Source organism: Balaenoptera acutorostrata, chromosome 3 (genome assembly GCF_949987535.1).
Source record: "Balaenoptera acutorostrata chromosome 3, mBalAcu1.1, whole genome shotgun sequence".
Lineage (NCBI taxonomy): Eukaryota > Metazoa > Chordata > Mammalia > Artiodactyla > Balaenopteridae > Balaenoptera > Balaenoptera acutorostrata.
This window is the reverse complement of record NC_080066.1, coordinates 135,896,876-135,907,641: the sequence shown is the minus strand read 5'-3', so window position 1 is coordinate 135,907,641 and position 10,766 is coordinate 135,896,876. Positions and strand designations below refer to the sequence as shown.

Below are 10,766 nucleotides of genomic sequence, written 5' to 3'. Positions count from 1 at the left end.
TGATCCCTCATGTATCACCACCCTGACAATCAGTTCTGAGCCAGACACATTTCTCAAGCCAGAAATAAGACTTGAGTGGAAAAACCTGGGAGATGTGAATAAGGAAAATATTTGAGTTTTAATAAACAAAGTCCTTTCACATTTTTCAAGGAACATGGAAAGTAAACCAATAAAATGTCACCCAACACAGTAAGACAAGTTGCTGAAACGGAAAACACCTGGGCAAGGTCAGTTTTGACCACCTGCAGGTGCCATGTATCCATCTTGAGGAAGGTGATTCAGCACCTACAAAGATCATTGCCTGAGTGCCTTACAGACATTATTAAAGATCAAAAACCTATATCTAAAAAAAGCATTTGACAAAATCCAACACTCATCCTTGATAAGGGAAAATAAAACAAAAACAAGAATCTCTTAGCAAACTGGGAATAAAGGGGAACTTTCTTAACTTGATACAGAGTTTCTAAAAACAAAAAGAAAAAAATAAACAAAAATAAACCCTATACAACTAACATCATACTTAATAAAGAAATGCTGAATGCTTTCTCCCTAAGATTAGGAAGAGGGCTAGATTGTTTCTCTCTCTCTCTTATTCAACATATGACTCACAACTCATTCAACATAGTATTGGAAGTTCTATGTTGCAATAGGTCAAGAAAAAGAAATAAAAGGCATTTAGATTGAAAAGGAGGAAATTAGAATGTCCCTATTTGCAGATAACATAATTGTGTAGAAAATCCCAAGGAATTTACAAAAACAAAACAAAAAACAAAAACCCTTCTAGAACTAGTAAGTGAGCTCAGCAGCACTGTAGGATACAAGGTCAATATTTTAAAAATTAATTACATTTCTATGTACTAATAATGATATATGGAAAATGAAATTAGAAACACAATACCACTCATGACCAAAAAAATGAATACTTGGATATAAACTTAACAAGACATGTACAGAATCTTTATGCTGAAATTTACAAAACACTGATGAAAGAAATCAAAGACCTAAATAATTGAGGGACATATGAAATTCATGGATTGAAAGACTCAACATAGTAAAGATGTAATTTCTCCCCAAATCAATACATAGTTTTAATGCAATCTCTATTGAAATCCCCAGCAAGATTTTTTGGCAGATACAGACAACATTATTCTACAATTTGTATGGAAAGGCAAAGAAACTAGAATAGCTAAAACAATTTTGAAAAATAAAGTGGGAGGAATCACTCTACTTGATATTAAAGACTACAATATACTACAGTAATCAAGACGGTGTGGTACTGTCAAAGGGATAAATACATAGATCAATGGGACAGAATACAGAACCCATAAATAGACCACACAAATATGCCCAACTGATTTTTGATGAAAGTGCAAAAGCAATTCAATGCAGGAAGGATAACCTTTTCAAAAAATGGTACTGGAGCAATTCGACATCTGCAGTGAAAAAAACAAAACAGAACAAAAGAGGAAGAACTTGGACTTAAGTCTCTTACCTTACAGAAAAATTAACTCATAATGAATCACAGACTTAAATGTACAATGTAAAATTAAGTGTTATAGCTCTTTTAGAATTGGTCTGGCAGGTTTCTGGTCCTTACCAGAAGACCTCCATAGGGGGGAAAAAATGTGAAACTAGAGCTTTTAGAAAAAAAAATAGGAGAAAAATTTGGGGACATAGGACTAAGCAAAGAATTCTTGGACTTGATTAAAAAAGCATAATCTATACAAGGAAAAACTGATAAATTAGACCTCATCCAAAACTTGCAACTTTGCTATGTAAAAGATCTTCTTAAAAGGATGAAAAGATAAGCCACAGACTAGGAAAAGATACTTGCAAACCACATATTCAACAAAGGACTAGAATACATAAAAACTTGACATTAAAAAACAAATAATCTAATTAGGAAATGAGCAAAAAACATTAATAACGTGTCACCAAAGAGGATATACAGATGGCAAATAAGCACATGAAAAGATGTTCAATAGCATTATCCATTAGGAGAATGCAAATTAAAACTACAATGATATTATCACCACACACCTTTCAAAATGGCTAAAATGAAAAACAGTAACAGCACCAAATTCTGCCAAGAATGTAAAAAACTCAATTATCCATAGACTGCTGCTGAGAATGAAAAATAAAACTCTGGAAAACTATTTGGCAGCTCCATACAAAACAAAAATATGACTAACATACAATCCAACAATAACACTCTTGGGCATTTTCCCCAGATAATTAAAATGTATGTTTACATCAAAATCTATGTACAAATGTTCATAACAGCTTTATTCATAATAAACAAAAACTGGAAACAACTCAGATGTCTTTCACCAGGTGATCATTAAACAAATGTGGTATATCCATACCATGGAATACTACTCAACAATGAAAAGGATAAACTATTGACACACATGGCTTGGATGAATCTCCAGGGGATTATGCTGGGTGAAAAAAAGCCAATCCTAAAAAGTCAGACACTTTATGATCTTATTTATATAACATTCCTGAAATAACAAAATTATGGACATGGAGAACAGGTTAGTCGTTGCCAAGAGTCAGGCATGGGAGTTAGGGGGAGGTATACATGGCTATGAAAGGGCACCATGAGGGATTCTTGTGGTGATAAAAATGTTCTTTACCTTGACTGTATCAATGAGATATCCCAGTTGTAATATTATAATATGGTTTTGTAAGATGTTAGCTTTGGGAGAAATGGCACAAATGGTACACAGGATCTCTCTGTATTATTTCTTAGCAATGCATGTGAATCTACAATTATCTTAAAATGAAAATTCTAATATTTTTAAAAACCCTATATCTTGGGAACTTGATTGTTTTCTTTTTACATTTTTATCTATATATTTTTTTGCTTATAACTTTTTGTAAGTTTCTTTGAAAATATTAGCCTGTTTGTATATTTAAGAGACTTTTAACATGTCTGATCATTTGACACAGTAATTCCAAGCCCAGAATTATAGCCTGAGAAAAAATTCAAAATGCAGAAAAAGATGTTCATTGTAACAATATGTGCTAACAAAAAATCCTAACAGCAACTTTGTGTCCAACATCTAAGGAGGGATTAAATAAAATATCATATCCAAATGATGGAATATTCTGCAACCATTCAATACAATTTTTTAAACATCTTTATTGGAGTATAATTGCTTTACAATGGTCTGTTAGTTTCTGCTGTGTAACAAAGTGAATCAGCTATACATCTACATGTATCCCCATATCTCCTCTCTCTTGCGTCTCCCTCCCACCCTCCCTATACTACCCCTCAAGGTGGACACAAAGCACCGAGCTGATCACCCTGTACCACGTGGCTGCTTCCCACTAGCTATCGTTTTACATTTGGTAGTGTATATATGTCCATGCCACTCTCTCACTTCGTCCCAGCTTACCCTTCTCCCTCCCCATGTCCTCAAGTCCATTCTCTATGTCTGTGTCTTTACTCCTGTCCTGCCCCTAGTTTCTTCAGAACCTTTTTTTTTTTTTAGATTCCATATATATGTGTTACCATATGGTATTTGTTTTTCTCTTTCTGACTTACTTCACTCTGTATGACAGTCTCTCTGACCATCCACCTCACTACAAATAACTCAATTTCATTTCTTTTTATGGCTGAGTAATATTCCATTGTATGTATGTGTCACATCTTCTCTATCCATTCATCTGTCGATGGACATTTAGGTTGCTTCCAGGTCCTGGCTATTGTAAATAGAGTGCAATGAACATTGTGGGACATGACTCTTTTTGAATTATGGTTTTCTCAGGGTATATGTCCAGTAGTGGGATTGCTGGGTCGTATGGTAGTTCTATTTTTAGTTTTTTGAGGAACCTCCATATTGTTCTCCATAATGGCTGTATCAATTTTCATTCCCACCAACACTGCAAGAGGGTTCCCTTTTCTCCACACCCTCTCCAGCATTTACTGTTTGTAGATTTTTTTTTTTTTTTTTTTAGCTGATCTCCCTGTGCTATGCGGCTGCTTCCCACTAGCTATCTATTTTACATTTGGTAGTGTATATATGTCTATGCCACTCTCTCACCCTGTCACATCTTACCCTTCCCCCTCCCCTTATCCTCAAGTCCATTCTCTAGTAGGTCTGTGTCTTTATTGCTGACTTGCCACTAGGTTCTTCATGACCTTTATTTTCCCTTAGATTCCATATATATGTGTTAGCATACTGTATTTGTTTTTCTCTTTCTGACTTACTTCACTCTGTATGACAGACTCTAACTCCATCCACCTCACTACAAATACCTCCATTTCATTTCTTTTTATGGCTAAGTAATATTCCATTGTATATATGTGCCACACCTTCTTTATCCATTCATCCAATGATGGACACTTAGGTTGCTTCCATGTCCTGGCTATTGTAAATAGAGCTGCAATGAACATTTTGGTCCATGACTCTTTTTGAATTATGGTTTTCTCAGGGTATATGCCCAGTAGTGGGATTGCTGGGTCATATGGTAGTTCTATTTTTAGTTTTTTAAGGAACCTCCATACTGTTCTCCATAGTGGCTGTATCAATTTACATTCCCACCAACAGTGCAAGAGTGTTCCCTTTTCTCCACACCCTCTCCAGCATTTATTGTTTCTAGATTTTTTAATGATGGGCATTCTGACCGGTGTGAGATGATATCTCACTGTAGTTTTGATTTGCATTTCTCTAATGATTAATGATGTTGAGCATTCTTTCATGTGTCTGTTGGCAATCTGTATATCTTCTTTGGAGAAATGTCTATTTAGGTCTTCTGCTCATTTTTTGATTGGGTTGTTTGTTTTTTTTGATACTGAGCTGCATGAGCTGCTTGTATATTTTGGAGATTAATCCTTTGTTAGTTGCTTCGTTTGCAAATATTTTCTCCTATTCTGAGGGCTGTCTTTTAGTCTTGTTTATGGTTTCCTTTGTTGTGCAAAAGATTTTAAGTTTCATTAGGTCCCATTTGTTTATTTTTGTTTTTATTTCCATTTCTCTAGGAGGTGGGTCAAAAAGGATCTTGCTGTGATGTATGTCATAGAGTGTTCTGCCTATGTTTTTCTCTAAGACTTTTATGGTGTCTTGCCTTACATTTATGTCTTTAATCCACTTTGAGTTTATTTTTGTGTATGGTGTGAGGGAGTGTTCTAATTTCATTCTTTTACATGTAGCTGTCCAGTTTTCCCAGCACCACTTATTGAAGAGGCTGTCTTTTCTCCATTGTATATTCTTGCCTCCTTTATCAAAGATAAGCTGACCATATGTGTGTGAGTTTATCTCTGGGCTTTCTATCCTGTTCCATTGATCTATATTTCTGTTTTTGTGCCACTACCATACTGCATTTAAGACAATTTTAACCCCCCAAATTTCAATCACATGATGAGTTGAAAATTTTTAACATAATGCTAAGGGACAAAATGAAGGTGGAAAACTGTACATTCAACATGATTTCAATAATGTACAATGATATGGATAGAAAGAGGGAAATACTCCAAATGTCAGCAATAATACTCTCTAGGTGATAGAATTACAGATGAGTTTTACTCTCTTCTCCAATATTCTTTTTGGTTTTCTGTGACGAGCTTACAACTGGTATGATCTTGGACTAGCTGTTATCCTTTCTAAGCCTTGGAGTCCTCACTCATTAAATGGAGATAATAATAGTACCTTCCTTTTGTTTGGTATTGATCTATAGTGCTTAGCAACTTATCTGATACACAATAAATGTTATTTATTTGACAAGCATATATGTATAGTACTCACAATGTACCAGGCACGATTCTAAGATCTTTCCAAATATTAACACATTTAGCCCTCATAACAAGCCTCTGAGGTAAGTACAATTATTATTGAATGAGGAAACTGAGGCAAAGAGAAATTAAATAATTTGCCCTAAGTTATACAACAAATAAATAGCAGAGCTGGAGTCTGAACCCATATAGTCTGGCTCCAAAGTCTGTACTATTAATCATTACGCTATTTAGCCATTGTTTATTATTATTATTATGGAGTAAAAGTAAAACTTTAAGTCAGATCCTAAAATAATGAAAAAGGCAGAATTTTTCTAGACATGTATGGTTGATGACAACCAGCATAGAGAAAGAATGGCAGAACAGATACATTGCTAGGCGTGCTTATGGAATTTGGAGGCATATAATTTGAACTGGATATCAGTTCCCTCAATTCTAACCTATACGGCCTTGCATAAATTATTTAATCTGTCTGGGCATGAATTGAATAATCTGTGAAATAAAATTTAAAAGTACCTACATTTCAGGCTCATTGAGAGGATTATTTAAGTTAATACAGGTAAAGTAATTCTATATAGTACATACTCAACAAATGCTTGTTTCTTTTCTCCTTGTTAACATCTAAAACACTGTTTTTAAATAGGGCGGAACACATTCAGATGATCACATCAATATATATGCCTCATGATAAACAGACCATGTCCTGATTATCACCAGCAAAATAAAATTGATGCATGGTATCTAAGTGGCTTAATGGACCATCTTGACTACATAATCCAAAGTTCCTGGAAAATGTAGAGCCTACAGAGTGTGTAGTGGAATCATCTCTTGGAGCTTGAATACCCAGCATTGACAGCAAGTGGGTGATTCCTGGTAACATTGTTTACTTGATAAATACAGCAGACACTATAAAACACCCCTTGCAGAGTCCTAAGACTTCACAACATCAAAAGCAAATATACACCATCCGGTCTTTATGGAGCTTTATGACCCAATAAAAATGGAAACAACAGACTACTGCATCAATATACAAACCCAATATAACAGTGAGGCTCAAGAGACACTGGGGTACACCATCTGCAGCTAAAGAAAGGGAGAGTGATCAAGTATAACTAAACTATCTGTAGCAGGTCCAAACAGGTAGTGTGGTATTACTTACAGCTGGGGACAGTTGGTCAGAGAACCTTAAGGGTGGTGACCTATGAGTTTCCTGGTCACAGGGATTAAAATAAAAGCCTTTCCTACACAAAGCATGAAGCTGAGGGAAAATGGATTATCTGCTATGATACAAAATGTGTTTTACATTGATCATTTTAACAGTCAGGTAATTTCATATTTCATGTCAATAGCCACAACAATTAGTAAAATCCTGTATCTAGAAGTCATACATGCCAAAATTGTGGAAGTTTCCATGGAAAGAACATAGGCTTTGGAGCTAGATGGAGGTTGGCCTCCTGACCCCTCTCTTTACCATTAAGGTGACTTTGAGCAAGACATTTAAGTTCCTTTAATTCTCAGTTTTATTCATCTATAAAGTGAAAAAAATTACTTAAGCTCAAAGAATTATTATAAGATTATAGATTAGGTATGGAAAGGGAAAACATCAAGTGCCCACTAAATCAACTGCTATTATTATTATTATTAAATTTAAAAGTGTGGAAACTCTTACCACTCAGTCATAAAATAGGGTGGAATCTTGCCATTTGTAAAACATGGATGGGCCTTGAGGGCATTACGCTAAGTGAAGTAAGTCAGGCAGAGAAAGAAAAATATCATATGATATTATCTCAGTTACATGTGGAATCAAAAGAAAAAACAAAACAAAACAACAACAAACCAAGTTTATAGACAGAACAGACTGGTGGTTTCCAGAGGGAAAGCTGGATGGGGAAGTGGGCAAAATGGATGAAGAAGGTCAAAAGGTACAAACTTCTAGTTATAAAATAAATAAGTCATGGAGATGTAATGTACATCATGGTGACTATAGTTAATAATACTGTGTTACATGTTTGAAAGTTCCTAAGAAAGTAAATCTTAAATGTTCTCACAAAGAAAAAAATTTGTTTGTAACGTGTATGGTGATGGATGGTAACTAGACTTATTATGGTGTTAATTTTGCAGTGTATACAAATACCAAATCATTACGTTATACATCTGAAACTAATATAATGTTGTATGTCAATTATACCTCAACAAAAATTAATTTATTAATTTTTTTCAAAAGAAATCATGCAAATTCTACAAAACTCTTTCAGAAAATAGAAAAACAAAGAACAGGTCCCACCTCATTTTATGAAACCAGAAGTCATTACCCTGATACCAAACCAAGTAATAAGAAGAAAAGAAAAGAAAGACCAAAATTCCTCATGGGCATAGATGCAAAAATCCTCACAAAGTATCAGTACATTGCATCCAACAATGCATAAAAAGAATAACGTACCACAACGAAGTGGGGTTTATCCAGGGAATGTAAGGCTGGTTCATGTTTAAAACTCAATCATTTGATTCACAACATTAACATTCTAAAGAAAGAATCCCATATGATCATAGTAATTGATGTAGAAGAAACATTTGAAAAAAATCAACATCCATTATGACAAAAACTCTCAGCAAACTAGAAACACAAGAGAACTTCCTTGCCCTGATAAAAGACATCTACAAAAACCTAGAGCTAACATCATACTTAATGATGTAAGCTTAATGTTTTATCCCTAATACAGGGAACAAGGCAAGAATGTCCACTCTCACCAGTCCTATTCTGTATCAGGAAGTCTTAGCCAGTGCAACTGGCAACAAATAGAAATAAAAGACACACCAAATAGAAAGGAAGAAATAAAACTCTACTTATTCATATGTGACACAGTTGTCTACATAAAAGCCTAGGCAATCTGAAAAAAAAAGAATAAGTGAGTTAGTAAGGCCTCAGAAAAGAAGGTCACCTCGCAAAAATTAATCATATTTCTATATACTACAATGAACATGGAAAACCAAAATTTAAAAATACGGTACCATGTAGAATAGATACAAAAATGAAATATTTAAGTATAAATTAACAAAATATGTGCAGGGTCTATATTTGAAAACTACAAAATACTGATGAAAAGATTTAAAGAAGACTTAAGTAAAATAAGGGACCCACCATGTCTTATGTATAGAATGTTTGTGTCCCCCCAAAATCCATATGTTGAAGTTGTAAGCTCCAGTGCGGCTGTAAGAGATGGTACTTCTAAGCAAGTAAAGTTAAAAGAGGTCATAGGGTGGAGCCCTGCTCTGATAGGAGTAGTGTTCTGATAAGAAGAGATTGAAGGAGCTCACTCTCTCTCTTTCTCCAAGGACAAAAAGAAGAAGTCATGTGAGCACATAGTGAGAAGATGACTGTCTGCAACCCAAGGAGATAGACTTCACCAGACACTGACCCTGATGACATCTTGATCTTAGACTTCCAGTCTCCAGAACTGTGAGCAAATAAATTTCTGTTGCTTAAGCTATCCAGTTTATGGTATTTTGGCATGGTAGCCTGAACAGATAAATACACCATGCTTATGGATTGGAAGACTCAACAAAGTAAAGATGTTAATTCCACCCAAGTTGATCTAGAGATTTAATACCATTCCAAACAAAACACCAACCATATTTTTTCTAATTCTCAAATATATATGGAAAGGTAAAGCAGCTAGAATAGCCAAAACAATCATTAAAAATGAGAATAAAATTGGAAGAACCACACTACTTAAATTTACAACTTACTAAAAATTACAGTAATCAAAAGAATATAGTATTGGTCAAAGAACAGACATATAAATCAATGGATCAAAATAGATGGCCAACAAATAAATTCATGGAAATGCAGTCAATTGATTTTTGACAAAGATAAAGACAATTCAATAGAGAAAGAATAGTCTTTTCAGCTACAGTGTTGGAAAACTTGGATATCCTTATATCCAATAAGAATCTTGGCCACTGTCTCCATTAGTACTTTTAACCTCATAACTTACACAAAAATTAAAATGTATCATGGGTTTAAATGTAAAAATAAAACTCTCATAGTTTTAAGAGAAAACCTTGTGACCTAAGGTTAGACAAAGAGTTCTTAGACATGAAGCAAAAGCACACACAAAAAAGAAAAAATTAATAAACTGGACTTCATAAAACTTATCACCTTTTGCTCTACAAAAGACACTGTTAAGATAATTAAAAGATAAGCTGCAGACTGGGAGAAAATATTTGCAAGTCACATATCCAACAGACAGTTTGTACCCATAAAGAACTCTCAAAATTCAACAGTACGAAAACAGAGAACTCAATTTTTAAATGGGCAAAAGACTTGAACAGACACTTCAGTAAAGAAGATATATGGATATCAAATGAAAGATGTACAACATCATTAGCCATCACAGAAATGCAAATTAAAACCACAATTAGATATCACTACACACATATTAGAAAACTAAAACTAAAAACTAAAAACACTGACAATACTAAGTGCTGACAAGGATATGGATCAATAAAGTTCTCATATGTTTCTTTGAAAATGCAAAATGGTACAACTTTTCTGGAAACATTTTGGCAGTTTCTTATAAAGTTAAACATACACTTACCATATGATCCAGAAACTGGAATTTCCTAGTATTTACAAGGTATTTACTACAAAGAAATAATAAACCCTTGTTCATACAAAAGCCTGTTAATATTAACTCTATTCATAATCACCCACAACTGGAAACAACCCACTGTCCCTCAATGGGTAAAAGGATAAACTATGATACAACTATACAGTAGAGTACTACTAAGCAATAGGAAGGAATAAACTACTGATGTGTGCAACAAACTGGATGAATCTCAAAGGCATTATCCTGAGTGAAAGAAGCCAGTATCCACAGGGATGCAAGGATTCTTCAATATCCGCAAATCAATCAGTGTGATACACCACATTAACAAACTGAAGAATAAAAAGCATACAATCACCTCAATAGATGCAGAAAAAGCTTCTGACAAAATTCAACACCCATTTATGATAAAAATTCTC

At 34.3% G+C, this 10,766-nt stretch overlaps 1 non-coding gene across 1 annotated transcript; it reads left to right on the top strand.

Moving 5' to 3' along the window:
• The first annotated feature begins 1,548 nt into the window (after positions 1–1,548).
• LOC114239225 (U7 small nuclear RNA) lies at positions 1,549–1,609 on the top strand. The gene has a single exon (XR_003624408.1). It is a non-coding gene; the product is annotated as a U7 small nuclear RNA (small nuclear RNA).
• Positions 1,610–10,766: the final 9,157 nt, after the last annotated feature.